Genomic DNA, 24374 nt, shown 5'->3' on the forward strand with positions numbered 1-24374 from the left:
TTGGCAATGACAGAACATTACAGGAATAAGAGTTGGTCTCTCTTTATACCTTCCAGGCTGAGCAGAAGATGGGGTCACCCCCAGATATTCCTGGGGTGCATGAGGATAAATAGATAAAGTAAATTATGATTATGTTTTGAGTCTTGCATCTAGGGAAATACTGATATTTCCAGTACTCATTACAAAGAATGTCCTTCACCAGTGACCAGAGCAATTGCTAGCCCCATTAAGGCTGCACGTGAAAAGTGCTTTCCTATTTCAGACAAAACATCTCAGAAAATGGAAAACTAAATGCTTACTGACTCACTCATTCTTATGTGTTGTAGCACTAATATATTTGCTCAGAAAGATAATTTGACAATTTGAAAAACTGTCTGCAATAAAACTGTTTGCCAAAATGAAAAGCATCAAATCAAAAAGCTTTTCCAGGGTGGACCAAGCTCAAACAATTTAGCAACTCATGCATATGTTAACAGAGAATGTCATATCTCTAAACCAGCCCTATGCTGCAGAGCTGTTATGTCAGGATTATGGTCATGCAGCTCCCTTATTGGTGTGCCTACAGCACTTACAGCTCTGCTCTGCCACTGCACTCAGAACATGCTCTTGGTTTGACCTCCCATGCAAGCAGGCAGGGAGTTTCCTTTGTTAATGTTCTAAACACAGGAATACATGTCTCAGGAACATCCTCTAAAAAGGTATCTGAGCATTAAAAGTATACTCCAGAGTTTCTTTTCCTCTCTGTTTCTGGCTGTGCTTGCAGCTCATGGCACTGATCTGCTGACAATGCAGGCAGTGGAGTTATACAGGTTTATATCAGAAGATGGCTCATGTCTCATGTGAAGGGTGAAATATAATCCTGTGCACATAGCCTAAGTTTTATGTACTGCACGGCATTGGGTGGATTAAGTGGGATGAAATTAGGACAAATAGAAAAATACTTGTGTTTTCCTCTGATTTCTGGTTTGCTCAGGTTAAGCAGTGATTAATGCAGGCACTCAAACTCTTTCTGGTGGTTGTGTTACTTAAAAAAAGGTAATTTTTCATAAATCTTCATTATGATGATAAAACTTGCAGCTCCCATCCGGGCCATTGTTACAGACCTGAAAATTAAACAGGAACAAAAAATAAATGGCAAATAAAATCTATGTGTGTCCACTTTTTGTGTTACATTGTAGACCTTTTGATATCAGCTCATTCAGATTTGAAGAAACTTTGCTGCAAGAGACTTTCAGACCACCTTTCCCCTTACTGTTGCTATGTTTTTTTCATAGACCTTACTAGATCTTTGGTTTCCTTGAACTTAGTGGCAAAGCTTCTACTGATTCAGTGGGGTCAGGGTTTGACCCACTATTTACAAATGCTCCCCTCTCCTCAAACATAGACTCATAGATCATTAAGGCTGAAAAAGGCCTCTAGAGTAATCCAATCAAAAATAGATGATTGAACATCCTTTGATTGAGCACTACCATGTCTACCACTAAACTGTCTTCTAAGCATCACATCTCCATGTTTTTGAATGCTCCCAGGGAGAGTGGTTCTACCACTTTCCTGGTCAGCCTGTTCCAGTGCTTTACCAATGAAAAAAAAATTCCTAATATCTAATCTAAATCTCCCCTAGAACAATTTAAGTTTTATCTTACTTAACATGAAAAAGGCTAATGCCTAAAATAAAAGATTAAGCAAGTGGACTATCTTGCCTTGATTTCAAATGTTTTCCAGGGAACATTTTCACAGTACAGTTCATTTAAGAGCACATATGCTGTGCATGCTGACAAACAGTGAACACCAATTTATCAAGGCATTTCTCCTCCAGCCAGATGTGTGCGTGGCTGTTTTGAGTCAGCCCTCAGTGTATGCTCACCTCTTTTTTTGCTGTCACCTTCCACTCTGCTTTGTCTCCTATCCTCACAGTCTTACAGAAAGACAATCAACTCAAATTAGCATCTCTGAAAAAAAAAAAAAAAAAAAAAAAGACCTGAAGCTTTCTGAAATGTGTGGCGTGACACTGAAGAGCTGCTAATACCAAGTGACTTCTTCAGGAAGTTTCACTTCTTGGTGATTTGGCCAGAAAACAAGTGCTGGGGATATAAATTGGGTTGACAGAAGTAGAAAGGGTGGGAACTCGGATGCATTTAGGTCAGGAGTCTGCCTGTTGATAGATTAGGGAGAGGCTGTAGGTAAGTTTATTATCCTGCAGTTTGCTACCACCCGCCGAGCACCTGGAGGCTGCTGCTGTCAGGTGGGATATTGAGTGTGATCTGTGACTGCTCTGATGCTTTTATCCCAGTCTCAGTGTCAGTGGTTGGAATCTCGTTTATCTGCTACTGAATGGGTACAGATCAGGCATTTGAGCTGCTTGTATTTCCAGTGAGTACGTACTTGTAAGCATCACCCTGAGCAGGATACCTGAGAAAATCAATCCTAATATTGTGTTTTCAGAGCTTGAAGAAGCTTGAAGGGGGTTCTACAAGAGATTGGTGTTGTCTAGATGTGGATGTGAAAGGAGAGACTGGATAAAAGAATTACACTGCTTTCAACAAAAGCAGTGGGAATGTAACAGAGAAATTTGTCTGAGGAATGGTGTTTTTATCATGGCTTAGACCATAGTACAGGCTGCTGTATTCCTCAAGGGTCCAGATAATATATGGAAAATTAGCCTAGAAAAAAGAGCACTTAAAAATTTTAGTCTCACTTTGCTACCCACTTATTATTATTGCAGCACAGCTGAGTTTGGTAATGAAATATGTCAATTATAGAAGTTTTCTTTCTCAAAACTATAAGGGAAATATATTTTTGCGATCAATTGCCTTGTCTTTTTTTTTTTAATAAGAAGCTATAGTTCTTTTTATAATGGTTTTGAAAATAGGTTTTGAGGAAAGAACAATTATCATGGTCAAAATGAAAAATATTTCAAGAAAGCCAACTTTATTATTCTTCTGATGCATGTGTTTTTGAACCCAGCACATGAAACTGAAAGGCAGTTCCCCTCTGTGCATGATGAAATGGAAGAATTTGAAAATTTAGAAGAAAAATAGTTACTGTGAGAAAGTATATGGAATTATGAAATTAGTTCATAGTATTAGCATATGTAATTAGTATAGGAAATTAGTATATGAAATTAGTTCTTGTGACATACAGTCTTCTCTTGTAGAAGACTGTGTACATATGGAGGTGTGTTTCTAAGTGGCAGGTTTCCTTTTCACCAAAAGGCTGTTAATAATTGACATGATTGCCATCCCTCTCTCCATATTCTTCAAGGGCCTGCAGTCTTTGGGTAAAAGGTGGGAGGATATCTTGGCACTCCAGTGTTTTTTATCATCTCTGCTATTCTCTGTGAGGATGTGTTTTCCTTTTGTGTTGGAAAACCTGCTCTTTGACCTGTGTGCAGCTGCCTCACCAGGACCAGCTGTGCGTGCTGTTTTCTGCTGCCAGTCCATATCTACCTTCTACATCTCCAGTAGCACACAAGCCCAGCTGGAGATGTCAGGCCAGGCTCTGCTGACACTTGCATCTCTGTCATCTCTGTGAAAGCTTGTGAAGAAGAGCAGAACTTAGCCCCTTGGGTTCTCTGATGGATTCCACTTTCCTGTGCCATGGGATTCATTTTGTTGCTGCTACAAACTCACCCTTGAAACCTCTCTCTGCACTTATCTTCTACCCTATGACTTTCACTCTCTCTGTAAAAGCATCAAAGCTAACCTCTTCTGTCCTTCCCACTTCACAGTGTACATTTATCTTCATTGTCCTTCTTTTGCAGTGATACCAAAGCTAACATCTACAACACATCTCACTTGTGCTGTGAGACATTTCCATTTCAGCACAGTCAAAGTGGGGTGGTCTGTAGGAGTCAAGCAAAGCAAAGTCTGAGTGCCCTTCCCTAAATGCAGAAGAGGGAATGCTGCACCAGTGGTGACTGTCTGTGATGAGTAGCAGTGCTTCTTTACCCTTGTCACCCCTAAAAATGTTTCACAGGAAATACTCCCACAACTACCCAGAAGCTTAGAGGTGAGATTAGTTTTAGAAATGCAGTCTTTCAAAGCAATCAGGTTTCTCAGTTAGGGTTTTAATTAATTTCAGTGATCTTGATTAATCTTCGCACACAGTAAAGAGATAGACTAATATACAGGAGTGGATTTTACTGTTAACCCCTTCTTCTCGTTGGTATTACTGTGCTCTGGTCCTCTGTGACCACTGATCCAGACAAGGTATGTTGAGAGAAAAAGCCTCCTGTTTCACCCCAGCCTTGCCACCCTCATAGTCAAGAATGTCTTCTCAATATCTAAACCTGTCCTCTTTCAGTTTAAAGCCATTGCCCATTGTCCTATCACTCCATGCCCTCCTCAGAAGTCCCTCTCCAGCTCTCTTCTAGCCCCTTTCAGTACAAGAAGGTTCTCTTATGTTCTAACCCTATTTTGTCCAGTCTGAACAATCCCAATTCTCTCAGTTTTCCTTATTTTTCCTGGCCAACTTTCCTGTTTGAGAGTGATGGCACCACAAAATGTTAGAGACCAACACTTGGATTGTATCAGACCTTTAAAGTTTATTCTATTTTGCTTGACTAACTTTAAAATGTGTATTTTGTCATTTCTGGCAAGCTTTGTGATTTGCTTTACAAGCCTACAAGTGAAAAAATAGGTGATTTGCTGCATCCCAGAAAGAAAATCATTGAAAGATATAGCTAATTTTGTACCTTGGCAAGGACTGAAATTTTTCATTTAATAGGTAGAGGCCCAAATCTCAGTCAGGAAAAAAGCCCTGGCTTCATTGAAGCCCTGCCAGTTTAACTAGGAGAGAGTAGAGCCTAGAGAATACAAGAGCTGTACCTGACCATAACAAGAACAATAATTTCAGTTTGGTAGTATTTTTGTAAGATGGAATGAGAGGGTTTTCAAGGAAGGCTTATAGCATAGGGTACATTAATTATTACTCTGTTATTTTTCTTGTTAGTCTCCAAGAAATGTCAGCTTGATTTAACAATTTTTAGAAATATTTTATTTCTTGAACATGGTTCTTAATTTGGCTTATTATTTTGAAAGTCTCTGCACTGGCTGAGCAAATCAGAGATACACAGTGTGGTACTCATAGGTGAGTATATAGACAATAAACCTTTGAGCATTGTTTAGAAGTGTGCTTGTCAGAAATTCTGTGTTTTTCTAAAAGCTATCTTCTTGAGCCTACAGGGTGAAAGGAATAGTTTAAACCAGAAGTATGGTTTGTTGCTGACTGGCATCTTTTAGAGACAGTTGGCAAGAGGTGAAAGAAAATCTCGATGTGGAATATGGGCCTTAACATCAGATGAAGTCTTCTGCTGTATAAGAAGACAAACTAGAAAAAACACGTGGAGAAGGAAACAAGGGATTGACCCAGCTCAATTTAAGGTGATTGAGATTACACCACTGATTCACACAGGGCACTGGATGATAAGATGCTGTTTGGGGCCTGATATTTGATGTACTGGCTGCTGCACGTGAGTGGATACCAAAGAGTGGTGCTACACTCTCTGGCTCTCCTCAGTTTCAATACAGATTCCATTTTTGAGATTCAGTATCTGTTCTGCTGTTCTCTTTATTGATCTACCATCCCTCAGACTCCTCAGATCCTCTCAGCTGCCTTATTCTCTGGCTTAGTCTCCTCTCCAGAGCTCTGCTACTGCAATTTACTTTACACTGAGTGGATTGAAGTTGCTTCCTTTTCCCACTAGGGCTGGATTTAATCTCAGATGCTCATTCTGGATTATGTATATTACAAAATAACTTACATTTTTAAGAATTCATAGCATGTCATCTTAATCTCTTGATGCCTAGCACAGATGAACTCCTGTTGGCTTCCATACATACACTCTGAGTTCTGACTGCATGCATTTATCAAAATGAAACATTAAAAAAAATCAAAAAGTAGGGTGCCATTTTACCTGCTGTTATTTCTGTTAACTTCCAATATTTCTTTATCTATCTGAAACCTTACCTAAGAAAGTCTAAGTCTAAGACTATATTGCAAGAATATTGAGGCATGTAAAAAGAGGATGCTAAAAGTTCTGGTGACTCACATAGTGTAGAAGTAGCCTCAGCTGTGTTTCTTGTTCAGTTGTGTTGACAAAGACCTGTTATACTGTACAGAGATTTACTGTACAGCATTTAAGTAGCCAAATGCTTCTTGTAGTGCTTCCCTGTCCCCTCACTCATGCTTAACTAGGTTGAAGAGAAAGGAGATCCAAGGCAATCGTAAGCTCTGTGTCTGGGGGAAGAAGAATAGATGTGGTGATGCAAATAATGCCCAGCAACTTCAAGAGCACAGGCTCAGCTGTAACTCATCCTCTGACCTTGCTAAATTGGGGGTGTCCTAGTCCCTCACAGGTTTAGAGCTCTGAGAAATGGTACCTTCTACCACTGCCTTAGTTTGCAAGAAGTTGTGAGGACACACAGAATGGAGTAAGTCTTCATACCCTAAGGACAAGGGCGAAGATTCAGTTATTGTTTTTATCTGAGTAGACTTGTTAGCTGCCAGATTTTGCAGCTTGTAGCTGCTGCCTTTTGCACTGGGAGCTTAAAAAGTTAGAACAGCCTTTTTTTTTCTCAGCTGATTTTCCTTTGGCTTTTGTTTATTTCATATTCCCTAAATGTTCTGTTATTGAGCATTGTCCCCGCAACTGTGAATTAGAGAAATTCACTTAATTTCACCTTCCTGATAGTAACACCTGACTCTGACAACTGTAGCTTTAAAAACAAGCCAGACTGTTAAGAGCGTAGGGCACATAAAACCGTGCAGCAGTTGAATCTCGGGTGGCAGAAGGTGAGGTTAAAAGTGTCATTGGTCCCTGATGGATACACCCACAGCCTGGAAGCATGGGTTAGAAGTCGGAGTTTCTCCTGTTTCATGATTTTTTGTGTCATATCAAACTGGGGTCCATCCCCTACACAAGATGGAGGTAAAATCTGTTTCTGCTGGCTTGTGAACGTTCAGGAACACACATAATCACAGGATATGATTATATGCAGGTGCTTTTATTGAAGAGCTCTGTGAATCAGGGGTACAGACCCAAATCTGACTCCAACATGGCTTTTGAGCTGAATGCATTTTAAATTCTATCATTATAAAACTTACATATTAATTATTAAACTTATATTGTTCTATTGTATACATTGACCTTATTCAAGCATGAATTTCTCGTGATCTCTCTCAAGCCCCTGACCACAGTTTCTCATGATTATTCTTATGATTAAACAGTAATTGTATTTAATTACTAAACAATCATCACATTTAACAATTATATCATATTTATCATATACTAGCTACACAGGTGCAGTTCTAGCAAGTACAAGGCTTATACTTTCCCAGGGTATTTTACCAGGGCCTACCAAGCCTCACTTTTCCTTCTAACTCCCCAAATCCCCATGATTTCAAAACCCTTTTACTATCAGGTTGAGCACCCAAGGACTTTGCCTTTTTTTTTGGTGCTACTGCTCTGTCTCATTCTTCCTTCTTAACCCTCTGCATCTTACCCCCCCCCCCCCCCCATATGCAAGACTCACTTGCTTTGTCATTAAAGTGAAAATGTGAAAATGCTACATGCAAATTTTTTTAAAGGACACAAGTGATTATTCTGGACTATTGAGAAGTATGAATTCAACCTTTCTGGCGTAAAAATATTTTTTGAGCAATGGCTTTTTGGAAGATAAATGTTTTGCTTTCCTTAGACAGCATTCTGTTGTTTAAAAGGTGGCCATCAAAACCACTTTCCAGCTGGAGCTGCATTCATTTTCTTTGGTGCTTCAGGGTTCTCAGCCAGGCTACATCCATGTAATACAGCAAGGTTTCCAGGAAAGGGTACAATGCTGCCTTGGAATGGCAGATATACAGTGCTTCTTTATAACATTCCTTCACCTCCAATCATTTCAGTCCAAGGAATTCCCAAGATGGATGTGATTTCTGTGTACAGAAGAGAAAACAAGAATGTATTTATGAGGCTTTAATTCCCTAGAGAGCCACATGAACAGAAAGAGAGAGATGGAAATAGCTGAAGCAGATTTATCTATTAATTGGAGGTGACATCCATGAAAAATGTTTTGTGCTTCTTTTGCCCAGCCATGCTTTGCCTACCAATTTCTTCACGGCATTAATCACAGCTAAAATGTTCTGTGGGAAGCTTTTTCCACTATGTTAAGAAATGCTAGTGTGGATATGGACTTAATGTTTTGTCCTTCTTCAGAGGGTTTTCTTGCTGGATAAAGGGAAGGAAGGCTGTCAGCAGAGGGTTTTAGTCCTGGAAAGGAGGCAAGCACCTCTGCTCAAAAGATTTTTATGTTTTCTTGCTATTAAGGAGCTGTAAGTATGAGATAGGCAGCTGCTAATATTTCTAGTGGTAGACAAGGCAGCTTGTAAATGGCCTGACACCTGGGCAAAGGACCTGTCTGTGCTTTTAGCTGGGATCTAGGTTAAGAGAAGCAAATGCGTGCAAATTCAGCAATGAGAGAGGAGCTGGTTTTGTGTGGTGGCACAGCAGGACCAGCAGGACGTCTTTGGTCTTGTGTCAAAGGGTATGGTTCCCCCTGCGCAGGGCAGAGAAGGAAGGAGGACAGGGCAGTATTGTCCAGGGAGGCAGGGAGACCTAAAAAGGATCATGAGGCTGCCTCTCTGGGCGAACCCTTCTTAGGAGCACTGATCTCTAATGGACTTGGAGAAACAGTGAGTTTGTGCATATGAAAGTGATTTGGTTTTCTGGTGTTTTGTGTGCCTTTTACAATTCAGGTCTAACTGCTGTCCTCGCCTTGCTCTGTTCCCTGTTTTAAAATAGGACCTCTGATGGGACCTCCTCACAAACAAATCCAAAATTATTTGGGGCCAGCACAATTTACGCACAAAGACCAAATGCCCAGAATAGACCACTGGTTATTGTGGTTTTATCTCCAACTAATTTCTGGTTTGTGTTTGCAATAGCAACAAGGTGACAAAAAAATCTATTCAAACATCAGCATGTCTAAAAGACTGTAAATCAGGCATGTTAAAACACATAAAATGATGAGAGCTGAAATATGTTGAGAAAATCTGATGAGAAAATCTGTTTGTTGCAGAGTCATGGCCATGTGGATGTGGAGAAGCTTGCCTGTAGTCTTGGAGGCTTTATTTCATTGAACAGTGACAAAGAGTGTTTTGGGATGTGTGTTGCTATTCACAGCGGTGTCACTTGAGCAGGCACACAGAGCTTTGAGGTCAAGGTTTTCTGAAACATCCAGGCTTGGCCTAATCCAGGCTGACCTTCTTCACATAGTAACTGATGGTGCAGTTTATACATATGCCAGTAAATGAAGAATTTAAATCTAATGTTGTGGAAAATCTCATACAGAGAAGGATTGTCAAAATTGGGAACCATTGCCTCTGCCATATTAGACTGGTTCTCAATCATTCCATAAAGCAAGACTGACGCAAGTACTGAGACTTCATAGCAATGACTGGAGAGGGAAAGATCTGAAATCCCTGCATCATAAATGTAATAACCGGCACAGTGTTGTCAAAAGAAAAACATCTGAAAAAAAGATAACACTACTAAGCAATAGCATAGAATATCATAGTGTTTGGAGTATGGTGTATTGAGAATCTAATGATAGATGAAGTTTTAACAAAGTACTTGAACACATCCTTACTTTAAACTGTTCAACAGTCTGAACTTAAATGGTTACATCAAAACCACGTGGTGTTATTTTTTAAACAGAACCTTTCTAAATGGCAGAGCTAATAAAACCAAGGACAGTGAAATTACGTTCTGTTCAACTGCCTTTTCTTTGAGATTTAACAATGAGAGATATTTTATTTATATTAAATATTGCTGTGTGTAGCTAAAAATTTCATTTGATTTGAATTAAGAGTTTTTCAGGTCAAATCAAACTCACTATTGCTGTTTATTCTTACTTCTGGGACAGGTCTGGGTGCTCATTTGCTTTTATTGAAAAGCATCTTGCCTTTAATACCACACAGGTCTTTTTTTTGTAAATCAAACCACAATGTTAATGCATTCCCTGGCTTTTCACTTGAGGAGGTGAGGCCTGTTGCAATATGAATCCTGAACAGGAAACCCCAAATCCATTATAGTCAATGAGTGAGGTCAAAAGCAAAATTTCCAGGCTCCTGTGGTGTGCTCATTAGGGCAGCACAGGTATCACAAATTTGTGGGTGCAGGTCAGGCAAAGCAGCTGCCTTTTGGCCAGCTCTACTTCTCCTGCAGAGGGGTAGCTCCTGTTTACCTGCCTGCTCACACTGGCATCATTTATATCAAATCCAGAGCTGGATTTGCAGTTGCCCAATGTCTCTTCTTTGACTGCAACTACAAAACTTTGTATCTGTTTTCCTGAATGTTGCTTGGACTTAGTGTGTTATGCAGTCAACCCCAATGGAAGGAGAATCATCTACGTCCCCATGGAGACATGTCACACTTTTCTCCTTATGCAAGGGTAGTGTGATTTCCTCCATCTTGTTCAGCTGAAAAGAGCAAGGAGATTTCCTGGGACCAGCAGACAGGGAATGGGAGAAGGGTCTGGGGTAGGTGCTGTATGGCAGGCTGGCAGCTACCCTCTACCTGCAAGCCCTGACAGAGAGGAAAGCCATGTATTAGTGCTCACAATATCTAAGGCCAGGGAATGAATAGATTGGCAATGCTGGTTCCTCCTGTCCTGCTGGGATTTAAGCTGGGCACACAGAGCTGTGTGATTTAGCAGACACAGATATGCCAGCATCTCTAGCAAACAAGTCTTGTAACAGTCAGCTTGATTTTCTTCGGTTCTCTCTCCCCTTGATCACATCCTTTGTCATATCCAGATAAATCTGTGTCTATCTGGGCTCAGTTACAGGATCTCTGCTGGAGGGTGATCAATGTCCATGTCTCTGCTGGTGGATGCTCAGGACTGGTTGAGCCCATTGCCAGACAGCTTCCACCAGCTCCAAGCTCAATGGTGACTCCCTGTAGCCATCTGGATCTGGTCATGGCCAGCCCAGCCCTCAGCCATACACTGCCAAGTATGGAACAAAAGGTGGAAGTGCTGAAGGAGCAGAGGAGTGAGGGGGAAAGGGTGAGGAGCAGTAGGGAGAAAAGCACAAAACAGCCCCAGGAGCAGGTCTCATGGCAGTCCAGGACAGTTCTCCTGATGCATGTTTCAGCCTGCATCCTGGGAAGAGCCCAGGATGAGTGCAGAGAGGAGCAAGCATGTCCTGATCACTTCCAGCCCCTCTGAGGGCTGTGTGGGGAGGGAGGTGTTAACCCACCACAAAACTGCAAAGGAAGCACCTTTCAGTCTCTGAATAAACATCTCTTTCGTTCTTAGGGGCTCTGTTTGGATACTGTAAAAATCTGATTTCACATTTTGTTTAGCACTAGGAAAACAATATCTCAACCAAGCAAAAAACTGTTGAATTGCTGTGCAGGAACTGGTTCTCTCCTCAGCTGCATGACGAAAGTCCTCATCTCAGGCTTGTCTGTGCTGATTTATATGAAACTGTTTTTCAAAATTGCTTAAAGATTCTGTGAATGCTGGGACTACAGAGGCAAAATAGGGTCCCTTCTCCCAACAGTTCTTGATCACAGGCAGCAGATCCCAGATTATTTTGGTGGTGAGGCCATGCTCAGGCCTGCCTTCCTTCCTTCCTTCCTTCCTTCCTTCCTTCCTTCCTTCCTTCCTTCCTTCCTTCCTTCCTTCCTTCCTTCCTTCCTTCCTTTCCTTCCTTTCCTTCCTTTCCTTCCTTTCCTTCCTTTCCTTCCTTTCCTTCCTTTCCTTCCTTTCCTTCCTTTCCTTCCTTTCCTTCCTTTCCTTCCTTTCCTTCCCTTTCCTTCCTTTCCTTCCCTTTCCTTCCTTTCCTTCCTTTCTTTCCTTCCTTCCTCCCTTCCTCCTTTCCTCTCTCCCTTCCTTCCCTCCCTCCCTCTTTTCCCTTCCTTCCCTCTTTTCCCTTCCTTCCCTCCCTCCCTTCCCTTCCTTCCCTTCCTTCCCTTCCTTCCCTTCCTTCCTTCCCTCCTTCCTTCCCTCCTTCCTTCCCTCCTTCCTCTTTTTATAACACAGGGTTAGCCACAAAGCAAGGCCTGACATTTTAAAAGATGTACTGGTTCAGAGCAATTGATTTTTTTTTTCCCCTGGATCTGCCGCTGCTCTGGTCTCACCTGTGCTGGAGAACTGCTGGGCACTGTGGTGGCAGTGCGAGAGGCCTGTGACCAGATCCTGGCTCGGGCAGTGATGCATTCCTAAATGCAGGCTGTCTCACATTCTCCTGTGCTGCAGTGTGTCCTTCTGCCATGCCAGTTGCAGTGTTTCCAAGCTTGCAGGTGGAAGTTGCAGCAGTCTGTGATTCTGGCGAGAGGTGGGGGTTTCTGCCAAGTGCCTGTCTGTGCAGTCACCTCCAGGCCTGGTGTCACACTCTAGTTTGTAACCCTTTCAAATACCAAGCTTCAGCTTCCACACATCCACACAAACCTGCTAACAGCCTCCATCAAAAGTTTAAGTTTTCAGAAAAAGTATGAAGTTGCTTGACAGCTGATGACAATAATATACTATTTCAGTCAGAGAGTTCAAATGGTGCTGCTAAACATCACTAAGCAAAGCCCGTTAAAACACAGTCATCATAGAAATGTCACTGGAGAACAAAAAAGGGCACATCTACTGTAAATTGCAGTGATGATGTAAAGCAGTAGGACATTGCTGTCTTCTAAAGCTACTGAAAGATAATAACTTATTCCAGTCCCAGTCATAGCTCAGGTCTCTAATCCCTTTCATCTCATTACCCTGCTGAGCAAACAGTAAAGCAATTTTAAGTTTCAAAACTGATGCCCTGCCGGACTGGGGTAATGACTTCTAAGATATAAAGTGGAGCACGCTTTAAGTGTGTCACTCTGTATCCCCAGACTTTGCTGGCCTTCAAATGCCAAGTTGGGCACCTGTCCCTACCTCTCTGCTGTTAAAAGAAAATTTGGTTGCATGTGGACAACCTTTTATAGCTATTTCAGAAGATGAAATCAGAGTAGGATGCCAAACATTTTTTTACCTTTATAATTACAGTTGGAGCACAGCACATTAAAAGACCTCTTTTGTATTCATATTTCAGCTGTTTCAACAATGCTTTAGAGGAGCTAAGAGTTTCTATGAAATTACAGTAAGATGTCTTTTAAAACTGGCATGATTGATGAATGACAACAGGAAATATAGTTACAGTTAGCTGCCATTACAGTTAGAAAATCACTTGTGCAGTGGTTTGCTGTTCTTGTGTTTTTTTCCTAATAGAAATGAATAATGCATAAGGCCAGGTTAGAAACAAATGTTACAGTGTTTTCAAGGTGGTAAAGAACTGGTTTTATTTTCAACATGTTCTTCATTAGAATATTAGCCTTTCTCTTTCTAGCTTTATTGCAATGTAAAGAAGCCATTTCTGGCTTTGAGAATGTTACAAGTGCATAAATATTGTATGTAAAGCAAAGTATATACAAAACAATGTATATAAAGTAAAGCCATTACATTCTGGCTTCACTAGGAAAAAAACCCTCACACCACTTTGATAACCTCCATAAAAAGACATTACATAGTTTAAGATCAGTCTGTCCTTGCAAAGAAAACTTATTTTAAAATCTGTTTTGTCTTTAATAATTTCTTTTTTCCTTTCACTGAACTTTAAAATGTACTGGAGATTGTTCTAAACTGAACCAAACAGAGCCTCAACCTTCAGTATACGTGCTAAAAAATCCAGGTATAACTCCAGTTATTTTTATAAGTTATTTATTTTCATTGGTTTATGAGTTATTAATTGATTTTAGCAGGTATTTTGAAGTGATCTTGCTGTGGCTAGGTGTAGAGAGTTGCCTGATATTAAGCTGCCTGTAAAAAGCCTGTAAATATAAAAAGTCATATCTAGTGTCAGAGCAGCGCCTGACTGTCATTGGTTCAGTTTTAGATTCCATCCAAGGAAAAGGAAATGTCCCTTTATCTTCTGTGGTTTAGACAGGTGGAATCTTGACTTTTTGCTTTGCCGTAAAACATGAGTGTTTTCATCTTGTTCAAGTTTGTCACATAAAGAATTCTTTAATGGGGACAATCTTCTGAACTTAAAAATCTCTATTAGAGGAGAATCTCTTACAGGATCCACAGCTAGATGTTCCAGCCCTTCAGGCAGCTAGGCCTTTTTTGTGTGTCTTCCTGATTTTGTTATGAAAAAATCACCTACACTGAAGAGATGCAGAGTAAGTAGCATAAGGTTGCACTTGTGGTTTAAATATTTTTTCAGACAAATAACTAGATTAGCCAAGATAGAGTGCAATTTTCAGCTGACAGTGGCCTGATGCTTTTTGTGTTTGGAATTTCTGTAATATGAATTAACAGTTCTGATCTTCTTTGTTTGTGTCTGTATTGAGTTTGAGACTTCCTTTTGTCCCTAAGCTAGCCATATAATTTTCAGGAATGCTTATATTGCTATAATATAGCAATCAGTAAAAAAGTCCCTGAGTACCAGCAGGAAGCAAAGAAAATGCTTTGTGGACCTCTCCTATGGAGAAATTCCTTGTGATCAAGAAGAGGGAGGCTGGGTACTGGTACTGGTCTGAAATAGAGGTCTCCATCTTCCCTTTGGAAATGAAACAACTGAGAAACAGAACACCTCTGCTTGCTCCCTCTCAGGACAGGCCTTGGACAAGAAACCTCTCCAAGGTCTGCTAAGGAACTTATAATTCATATGCGTGAGATTTGTCTTCACCTCTCTCTCTTCGATCCCAAAAAAGGATTTCGTATACCTGTGTATGATTTATTTAGTCTTACAAGTTTCACTTTAGCAAGAAAAATAAATTCATAAAGGTTATGTCACCTTCAATTGAGGAGCTTATCCCACTGGTTTGGTTGGAAGGATATTCTAAATCAATATCCATGGGTACAAATTCTTTATGTTTCATTTGAATCTTGTGAATGGTGTTTCCAAGGGAATCACCTGGCAGTTGGGCAGAATATGAGGGAGTGGATAAGTGGTGTCACAGAAGGAAGAAAAAGTACAGCAGAAAAACTCTTGTGAGAAAGCAAAAAAAATTTGCATTTTGAAAATGACAAATTTGACTTCATATTCTCTGTGGACTTTTCTGGGCAAGCAAATGATGCTTCCCTTTTATCGTGTGTGGATTAGGTGCCTGGTACTTTTTTTGCTGCTTTTTTTTTTTTCTTTTTTAATTAATAAGGTAGAATGTTGGGTATGGGGAATGCTTCTTCTAGATGGGAATAAAGTAGTTTAGACATTGCTAGAAGTGAAGCATATTTCCAAAGCAAAATCACAGCAGAAGACAGAGATCTGGTAAGTGCAAATTCTTTTTAAGCTGCACAGATGGCCCAGCCTCACAGCAGCAGGAGGATGGGAACAGCCCTTTGTTTCCTTACAGTGCAAACAAGGATGACAGCCTTCTCCAGCCCTTACAGAAGGCTGAGGGGCAGACCTAGAGGGGAACCCACTGCAAGCTGGAAGGTGTAAGGAGTGCAGACAGTGCCAAGTGAACACTTGCACAATGAGCAGCTTTCCTATTTACCATCCTGGTTAATGAAGGTAATTACAACGAGGAGGAATTGCAGTTCAACAGATTTCCAGGAATGTACAAGGCTGAAATAGCAAGCAAATCTGTAAGACTTCTGATTTGTCAGTCATCTAGCCATTGTCTGAGAAAGCTAGTGTGATGTACTTTCCTTTGTACACTGTAGTCTCTTCATAATGAATATGATATGGGCACTGTGCCAGAATGTAATTATTCAATATGATGAAGCAAAATTCTATCTATTTATCCTGTTTATGCATAGAAACTCATGCTTTAATTTTATTTTCCCACATGCCAAACGAAATTTGATGTGTTTTATTTGAATGTAATACTACAGTTTATGGTATTAAATTGTACAAAAACATTTGCATATAATAAGCAAATTGCAGACTGTCTTTGAAACTCCTTAATGAAAACAAAAACAAAAACAAAAACAAAAACAAAAAAAAAAAACAAAATTGGAAGTTCTCTTATTACTAATGGGGCTGTGTAGATAGAAAAACTTTCACACCAGTGAAATTTCACACCAGTGAACTAACAGGTGGATTACTAGTGCCATGATCTGGAACAAGACAGGCTGGAATATATTGATTAGAAATCAGTAGTTTCACTCTGTCAGTACAATAGCTTAAGGTCAATGTGATTTGGTTTTGCTTTTATCTAGAATAGGGCTTTGCATTCTTTACCAATTACAGCATTGCTTCTTTTTTACAATGCAGAAAGTTGCTGACTTTCGAAAATGAACCTGCAGAGAGCACAGTCTGTGTGCATTTTGTGAGAAGCTGCATTCTCTAGCTTCTGTTCTGCAGTAATGGGTCACAGTTAATCTGAATTCTTTTGTCTGGTTGCAAAGTAACTGTTAGTGTTAGCACATAGTGCCCATATCCGCTGGATGCTTTGCAAGGACTTGTTTTCCTTTAGTTGATGGACAATACAGCAATATAACTTGTATGGAGCATGAAGGAGCTGAGTTTTGTTCAAATACATGGGAAGGCATTTGCGAGAAAGTTAAACCCAAATTATTTAAGCAAATTACTTATAAATTATGACTCTGTGTCATTTTTGGCAGTACCTTTCTCAAAAAATGGTTTCTACAAAATTTCCTATCTGGCTTAGTCTTGAGTATTTACATGAATTAGGAATACAGTGAAATTAGTGTTTCGGTTCTTGGTGCCATTGTAACTTGTCATGGACAGTCACTGGCCTTTAGCTTAGTAGTTAGGATTACTAAAGGGAGCAAGAAGTATTCTGATCATGTAACTGAGCAAAACCAGACAGAAAATTATGCTGTTCCATGAGCTCAACGAATCCCTGACCTGAGTAGAAGGACAGACTCGGACGTGAGAAAGAGTGAGTCTCTGTGTTGGGTATTTTTTTTTAAAGTTGGTTGTATTTTTGAAGGTGTGTGTGGGCTATTCCCCCAGAAACTGAACTTGACAGAGTTTTTTCTGGCATTGTGGAAGGGAGTCAGGGTATTTAAAAAAAAAAAAAAAAAAAAAAAAATCAAACAAACAAACAAACAAACAAAAAAAGACCTAAAAATCTGACTGCTATTTAGAGGCTTATGCAATATGGAATTTAAGCTGTATCTCCATGTTTTTTTCAGATACTGAATGAATTTTTTCCAGCTTGAGTGAGAGTTTTTCATCATGCTGTCACAACTTACCATTTTAGCACTGGCACTTGTCTCCAGTGTGTCAGACAAGAGGAGTAAGTGGGGTTGCAAAGGACTTGCTTTCTCTGCTGTGGTTTTTTTCAGCAGTGTAACCCTAGTAGTGAGTCACAAGAAGTGTTGTGCTACACTGATGTTGTTGACCACCCTGAAGTTTTCTACTAACATAGCCTGGGAAAAGAATAGTTTTGCCATTCTCTAAGAGATCTGTAGTGAAGAAAATGAGTTTGATATGTTCTAGTTTGCCAAAAACCCACACAACCACTTGCTTGCATCTTACTCAGCTTTATGTGAGAAGCTGGAGCCTGGCTGTCATCTTTCCCTTTTCATCTGAGGGACAACACTGTAGTAGCTAGCTCACAGAATTTTTTTGGACACATCTCTTTGGAATTACAAATGCTGAATTATGAAAAATAAAATGCCAGAAGCACAGGGATGAAGTGACTTGCAAGAAGTCAGTGGAGGGCCAGGAGTAGGAACAGCCAGCCTGTCCAGGGTCCCAGTCAGGTGTCTCAAATGCATGGGAAGAACACACCTTTTAGAAGAAATGCCCAATACTGATTTTGAAAGCATTGACATCTACCCTCAGAGGTGAAAGTCTTGTGATGAATTTTCTTTCTTAGCAGCAGCAGGCAACCCTCACATTGAGGACTGGAGACAGGCAGGAGTTCCCAGAGGCTGCTGTTGCTGGATGAGCAGCATAAACAGGTGTAAGCCTAGGGATACTTGGTTATGTTGTTCTCTAGATTAGTTGTTTTTTTCTTACAATGTGTTGCAGAAAATGTGCCAGTTTCCATGGAATGCTGAACAGTCAGAAAACAGTACAGTAAAAAGAGGGAGTGATAAATAAATATGTTCTGAGCTCCTTCATGAAGTGTCAAACATGTAGAGCTGGTGGGTTACTCGTTTTCCTTTGTCAAATGTGGAGCTGTTTTTCTAAATAGCTAGCCACTTCATTGTAGTGCAAGGGAACATGCAAATCTGATTACTGTGACGTAGAAAATTCTACTGGCTTTTCTTTCATGTATGGAGAAGACCTCTCTGCTCTCAGGAGGAGAGGACACTGTCTTCCTTCTTGTGGAAACCAAAGTGTTTTCCTATGCATCTGCTGAGAGCCCTGTTCCATTAAAAAAAAAAAAAATAAAATCATGAGCCACCTTGGCACCAGTTAATCTTTTATCATTATGGGCTTTATAGTTGGTTACTTCTGTCTATGGATAAAGGGAGAAAAATGTCTCTGTTAGTGAAAACATGAATATGAACTTCTAGACCTGAAAATGGGCTATTTTAATAAAGTTAGGTATTGCAAACTTACACAATTTCCAATGCAGAGTGAAAATACAAGTTTACTGGTTTGCCAGGTTACAGGATATACTTTTGGGAGTTCTGTTTCTAGATCTAATGAATGAATATTAGAGAATCATAGCCATTTTACCTCTGTTACACTGTGAAGAGGGAAGGGTAATCCTGATTTGAGATAAGAGAGTCTTCTAGTATAGAAAGAATGGGAAATCACAGTACACAATTCTATGATACACTGTAGGCAAATACAGTGTGAAAAAACTTCCTTAAATAATTAAAAAGTGAATATAGATAGAGCAAATATACACAGATATTTAAGACTGGGGGGTTTAGTTGGAATTATGAATATATAAAGCAAAATAGTAACTCATATAATATTTTCAGGCCCTTACATTCTCAATTCAACTTAAAATTTTGAAAATGTCAATCTTCCTAATCTCTCCAAAGATGTGAAAATCCTGCAGTCAGTCACAGAAGTAGTAGCAAAATCTATTTAGTATACCCTTTTTTCCTATGAGACACCATATTTTGTGTTCTAAAGCTGTTTATTGCAGCATTTCCATGCTTACTTCTGGGTTTCTTGTATTTATGGCAAGAAGGGTTTGTGGGAAGCTCCACAGTTCTGTCTGGACGAACTTTCTCTGAGACATCACTGGATGAGGGTGATACCTTGGCCAAGTATAATCTCATCAGCTAACAAATATTTTTTACAAAAGAAAGAACATTGTTGTACAGAATATAGTCCTGTTTTGATAGCAATTTTGCCAGCTGATTTCAGCAGGCTCAGGAAATGCCTGTTGTGTAATGATCTGTACAATCAATGGCATCCTTTTCAAAATGTGAGAGTCTGTTTCAGACATGAGAAAAACCTCTTTTTTTTTTTCCAAGTTTAATAGAAAATAATAGATTTATTTTTCAGAAATTCCACTTGGAAACAATGGCATGATTTTTCAAAATGAAATGGCTTTAAAAGGGCAGCAAGCTGTATATTCAGAAGTGGTTACCAGGTATGTGAATGGTGACGTACCAATGCAGCTGCTCTTATTTTTACAGAAAACATTAATAAAGATTGATGGGCTCCACTGCATCTAATTACTGTGTCCAATGGTTCTGAATATGGTGAGCTGACTCCAAACATAGCTGCCAGAAGTCAGAATTTCTTTTTGCCTTTTCCACTCTTTAATTCTTGTACATGACTAATATAAACTTGCTTGTTATGACTTCTGTGTCCTAATTAGGAGGGGAGGGCAGTGGGCACTGTGTGGCTATAAATGAAAGCAGTTATTAAAAATATATTTTTGTCATTTTGGTTGTCATTTCGTTGCCTAACAACCACACCTGAAGTTGAGTCTTAGAAATTACAGGTAGTGACTTAGGATCGTAAGTGAATTGTTGAGGTGAAAAATCTTTCATCTACATTTTTCTGATGCAATAGATACAAAATATTTATTATTTATTAACATCTGCTTAGTTAAAACCAGCAGAAAAAACTCAGTGATAAGAAGGCATGGCATGGAATGGCATTCATTTTTACAGGAACTTATACCAAAAATCTCAGTATGCTGGAAATCTTTCTAATTTCTGCTGAAATAAACACAAACTTGGAAGGATATTTAATCTGTTTTAATTTTTTTGGTGGGGTTTTTTGCCCCGCTCACTGCATTATTTTTTTCCACTGTTATCTTTTCACCTTATTAGAGAGCTGTGATTTAAGGAAAATATGCACAATAAAAGTGGAAACAATTAAATAAAAAGATGACAAGTGAAAGACAATTTTTTCAAGGTTGTTTGGTAAAAATTGCCCAATATGTAAACCTTTTTTTTTTTTCACACCAGAAAAAAAAGTCAGACTTCCAAATTACAGGTGAAAATGTGAAGAAAATTTCATTAAATCCCGTTCTAAATTTTTTCTGTTATGCATTTTTCTTTGTTTGGAAAGCTTACCAACCTTTATACTTCTCTAACACAACCAGATAAATTCAGTCTAGATGGCTGTACCACAGCTCTGCACTCTTCCTCAAAGCTTTCTAGAACAGATCATTAAGTAGGTTCATTGCCCCTCTCTCTTATTTCGGATCTTTTTCCAGTAAGAGTTTTGCAGATTGTGGCAATTTATCAAAGTGTTATGCCTGCAGCTCTGAAAGGATTTTAAAGCTCTCCCTTCTGAAATATCCACACTTTAATTTGCTGGATTCTGAACTGCAATTTCAACTATGTCAGCAAATCACAGAAAAGGCAAATATGTTTAGAAATAGTCTTCTTTTATTGTCTAATTTTCATGGTATCATAGTGGTGAACACTGGGCTGGGATGTGGGAGATTTCATTCCTATTTCCCATGCTGCTCATGTCGTAATGGACACTGTTGTTCAAAAATTAAGAATTGTATTTATTACTACAGTGATTTCATGTTTTTCAAGAGTCTGTAAGTCTGTAAATATTGGGGAGATACATTTCTCATTGAGCACTTCATCTACTCAAGTACTTCTCTTTATTTCCTTTTTCTTTCTTTTTTTTCTCTTTAATTATGAAGTGGCTTTTTCTTCATGATGGTATTTGCCAAGTTTCTAATCATATGGTAAGGCAGAGCAATTTTGTGTGTTGACTCTCCTGGATATGTAAGTTACTTCTGCTTTGGGTCTTCACTTGCTTTGGGGATTTTTTTTTTTCCATTTTAGAAACAAGATTTCATGGGTTTTCTCATTTTCCTAAGAAAATGGATACTTTTGAAAAGTAAAGTCTTAATGCTGACTGGAAATGTCTTGGGTTAGATTTTAATCACGGGATTTTTTTTTCATTTTGGTGGATTTTTGTTGGTTTGATGGGGCTTATTTTACTTCTATTGTAGTTATTTAGAAAATATCACATTGTTTTCCTTCAGTGCATTGGTGTAAACACATAATAATAATAACTCACTCACTCATTAGACAATTGTGAAATGCAGGTCTGAATTAAATCTACAGGACAGAGGCTACATAGTGAGTTTACAAAGAAAGATTAAAGAATGCTTTTGACTTCAGTGAACAATGTGATGGATGAAGAAGGTGATACCATAAATTGAGGGCAAGTTTTATACTTGGCAAGATTGTTAGACTGTGCCTCTGTGTACACAGTGTGAGGAGACCTTGGGAATGCAGTGTCTGCATTTCATAGGAGTTCACAGGCTTTCTGCCTTCTTCAAAAAAGTATGTTTGCACTGTGTAAGTATATTAGGTGCAGAAATCATTGCTATTGATAGACTGGAGTTTGAAAAATTATGAATGTGGTAATGAAAACAAAGCAATAGGAAAAAAAACACTATTGCTGATGACTGGCAAATGAACAAGCTTTGAAAATGGCAGTCAAACAGAATCCTCAATTGCTGTCCTTTAATTCTTGATTGTGATAGCAAATACCTAATAAAAAGCACCCTGACTTTTTATAATCAGTACTTGTGTTGCTTGAAGGACCCTTTGATATGGAAGTTGTGCAGAGGGACATGGAGGAAAAGAGAGCAGAAGTAACAAATATTTAAATTATCCAGAGACTTATACACAAGCTTGTATGTATGCAGCAGTTCTTAAAAGCAAAACTGAAGCCTTGTGAGTCTATCAACAGTTTATTTTATCTCATTCCCATTACTTTGGAGTATCTGATGTTTTATGTGAGATTTTGTACTGTTTTTCTGAAATCTGCTCTGAAATACACTTTAATGTTCTAGTTCCTTTCTTCCTAATTGTTTTCTTGCCCTTTCAGTTGCTTCTGAGATGGAGCAAATATTATTAACATAAAGTAACTTTCTCAGTTAACTGAAATTGTTTTATCACTTTAAATAGTCTTATCACTTTATTCCTGCTAAAATAGTCTTCATCTTTGGCAATTCATCAAAGAAAGATACTATGCCTCTCTGAGACCAAATCAGATAAGCTGCAAGTTCACTGAGTGTAAAGAATTCACCTTTTTTGCATGTAGGCACTTCTCTTTTGTGCACTTAATGATAAAGAAAATCTGATGTGTACGTTAGAAGGGTAGTTTCTATTTTCACTTCCTGAACGTTTTGAAGTTTTCTCTTTAAAAAAGACTTTAGAGCTCTACTTTAAAGATTATCCTTTGATTACAAGTCTGATCTGGCCTAAGGTCCCTGTTGAAGAGTCTTATCTTGGAGGAGGCTGTATTTTTTACTGAGGATCAGAGCTAAAGCTCCTGCAGGTTCTCCTGACGTTGCCTCAGTGCCCATCTGTTCACACTGCATGGCCCAGCATTAGATTCATGCTACCTTAGCTAAATGAACCCCTGGGATTTACATAGTGGCTTCAGTAAACAGGAATCATATGCAAGATGTTTGCTTTAAATAGATATTTGCTTTAAAGGTTTGCACATTTTGATTTTTAAAATACTGTTCTTGAGGGTGTATTTGCTTGCAGGCAAGTCCATATTTTGTTTCTTCTTCTGGGGCAGGGGCTTGGTTTCAGTGCATACACAAAACCCACAGGAATCATTCTTTAAAAGGTGCTCAGTTCCCCCTTGCTGATAGTATGGATCATAGTAGGTGTTAAAATGGTTGTCACCAGCTGCAGAGTAATGAGAATCTGGTTTCCTTGTGAAGTGGAATAATTTATATTCACCACCACTCTGAATGTGCCCTCAAGGTGACAGATTCAAGACTTCACGCATTAGAAAACTGCATAGTGCCAAAAAAGGGATATGTTTAATAGAATAGTTATGAGAAATGCATTTTGATGCCTTTTGTCTTGCTGCAAACCCTTACGTTGGAAAAGGATGCAAAGCTTGGACGTTACAGTATCTGAGAGTAATTTGGCTTTGTGTGTAGAATTAGGCCTTATATATTGTTCAGTTTTGAGTCCTAATTAAAACCAGAATTCTATGATAGATATACAATCAAATATGTGGCTGCATTCCCTTCCATTTTGTCATCAGAAACAGGCAGCTACTGCTTTACAGGGTACCTGATTTCCATTGCTGGAGAGCTTTATCTGAAACAGGAGCTGAACAGACATATTGGCCTCCTTGATCCATGAACCTGAAACTGCTAGCTGAGGGTGTGAAAAATGAGGGAAATTACCTTATTGTCCCCATCTCTGGGAGAAGTGATTTGGGCTTTGGCTCATCAATAGCCATGTCTGAGAGGCAGTCACCTGAGGTCATACCCCTGCCAAAGTGAGTGGGTGGGCAAAGGGTGCTGGGCTTTTGTTGTTTCTTTGTTTACATCCAGAATCTAGAGACTGCCTTTATGTGGGGCAGACTGGTGCCTTGGTTGTTTAATCTGAAGAAAATAAGGAAAGATGAGAGATGGAGGGATGGAAAGAGGAGGAATAGAGGAGAGAGGAAGGAGAATCTAGAACAGAGGGAGGAAGTCTGTTTTCAAGTGATAGAGGAGTAATATTCCTAGGAATAAATACAAGATCTTTATATCAATGTAAGGAATATTTGGAAAGACCAGAATTTATAGCATATTTGGGGGTTTTGGTTTGGCTTTATTTGTTTTTGACAAAGCATTTCACTTGCAGTAGCAAATCAAATTCTCCAAGGAGAAATGTAACAGGAATAGAACAAGCAGAGAATTAAAACCTAGTCCCAGAGATATAAAACCTCAATTTCACAGAATAGCAAGAGGGAATACACTATGCCTGGGAAAGGGTGAGCTGTTTTCTGTGTTTGCCATGGTCTAAAACAGCTGAAAAAAGGAATCTTTTTCACTGACTTTTGAGACAAGGCGAGAGGTTTACCAATACCAGTCAGGAGAACCTCTCAATTGGTAAAAACTACCCTTTCAGAACAACTTACCCTTTTAGAAAGCAATTCTGGAGTGGGGTTTTTGGTTTGTTTTTTTTTTTTTTTTTTTTAGCCCTCCCTCTGCTTCTTAAAATGGAACTGTT

At 39.2% G+C, this 24374-nt stretch overlaps 1 protein-coding gene and 1 long non-coding RNA gene across 5 annotated transcripts in view; one reads left to right on the forward strand and one right to left on the reverse strand.

Moving 5' to 3' along the window:
- Window positions 1-24374, forward strand: part of PLPPR1 (phospholipid phosphatase related 1) — a 121095-nt gene that overhangs the window by 12415 nt on the left and 84306 nt on the right. The window contains exon 1 of one of the 4 annotated variants that reach the window (XM_068176522.1): window positions 13595-13713. The exons of 2 other annotated variants lie outside the window; for them this stretch is intronic. The gene's annotated coding sequence lies outside the window, so the exon portion shown is untranslated. Of the gene's footprint in view, window positions 1-13594; window positions 13714-24374 lie in introns of those variants that run through there. One more of the 4 variants, XM_068176518.1, reaches the window with a different exon arrangement.
- LOC137464495 (uncharacterized) lies at window positions 734-13030 on the reverse strand. Its single transcript, XR_010994256.1, has 3 exons — window positions 12140-13030; window positions 1865-1949; window positions 734-1103 (listed from the first exon to the last, which is right to left on the reverse strand). It is a non-coding gene; the product is annotated as an uncharacterized lncRNA (long non-coding RNA).

The sequence above is a fragment of the Anomalospiza imberbis genome, chromosome Z (genome assembly GCF_031753505.1).
Source record: "Anomalospiza imberbis isolate Cuckoo-Finch-1a 21T00152 chromosome Z, ASM3175350v1, whole genome shotgun sequence".
NCBI classification, from domain to species: Eukaryota; Metazoa; Chordata; class Aves; order Passeriformes; family Viduidae; genus Anomalospiza; species Anomalospiza imberbis.